Here is a 1,094-nt window from a genome sequence, read left to right on the forward strand (position 1 = left end):
CTGGAAGCAATGATTCTGGCATCCCCAATTGGGGTATGATGTGAGGGTGAAGGTAGCAGGGAGGGGAAGGAAAGAGGGAGGTAGGGAATGCCTAGCTATTCGGATTTGGTCACTAAACACTGCTAAAGCCATTTCAAGCAAAGTTTCCATTGTGAATGGTGGTCTTAAACCAGGGCGATACTGAAAGTATCTTGCGCTCTGGAACGTGCCGCATGTATACTATATATTATTTTTAATTAATAAATTGTGAAATAACACAAATTAATCAAATAAAATTTAACCTCTCTATGGCAGTGAGATATTTAAATCTTCGGCCCCTTATGAGTTTTGTAGGACCCGGTAACAAATAAATGCAAGTCCTGTTTGCACACTAATGCAGACTGTGGTCTCGTAGGACAATATAATAAATGCAAGTCCTGTTTGCACACTAATGCAGACTGTGGTCTCGTAGAACAATATAATAAATGCAAGTCCTGTTTGCACACTAATGCAGACTGTGGTCTCGTAGGACAATATAATAAATGCAAGTCCTGTTTGCACACTAATGCAGACTGTGGTCTCGTAGGACAATATAATAAATGCAAGTCCTGTTTGCACACTAATGCAGACTGTGGTCTCGTATGACAGTATAATAAATGCAAGTCCTGTTTGCACACTAATGCAGACTGTGGTCTCGTAGGACAATATAATAAATGCAAGTCCTGTTTGCACACTAATGCAGACTGTGGTCTCGTATGACAGTATAATAAATGCAAGTCCTGTTTGCACACTAATGCAGACTGTGGTCTCGTAGGACAATATAATAAATGCCAGACCTGTTTGCACACTAATGCAGACTGTGGTCTCGTAGGACAGTATAATAAATGCAAGTCCTGTTTGCACACTAATGCAGACTGTGGTCTCGTAGGACAATATAATAAATGCAAGTCCTGTTTGCACACTAATGCAGACTGTGGTCTCGTAGGACAATCTAATAAATGCAAGTCCTGTTTGCACACTAATGCAGACTGTGGTCTCGTAGGACAATATAATAAATAGCAACATACAAAATAAAGGAATTAAAAGTAAACACACTGCATATTGTATTAACATAT

Source organism: Hesperophylax consimilis, chromosome 3, assembly GCF_061612785.1.
Source record: "Hesperophylax consimilis isolate HC1 chromosome 3, BYU_Hcon_1.0, whole genome shotgun sequence".
Taxonomy (NCBI): Eukaryota; Metazoa; Arthropoda; class Insecta; order Trichoptera; family Limnephilidae; genus Hesperophylax; species Hesperophylax consimilis.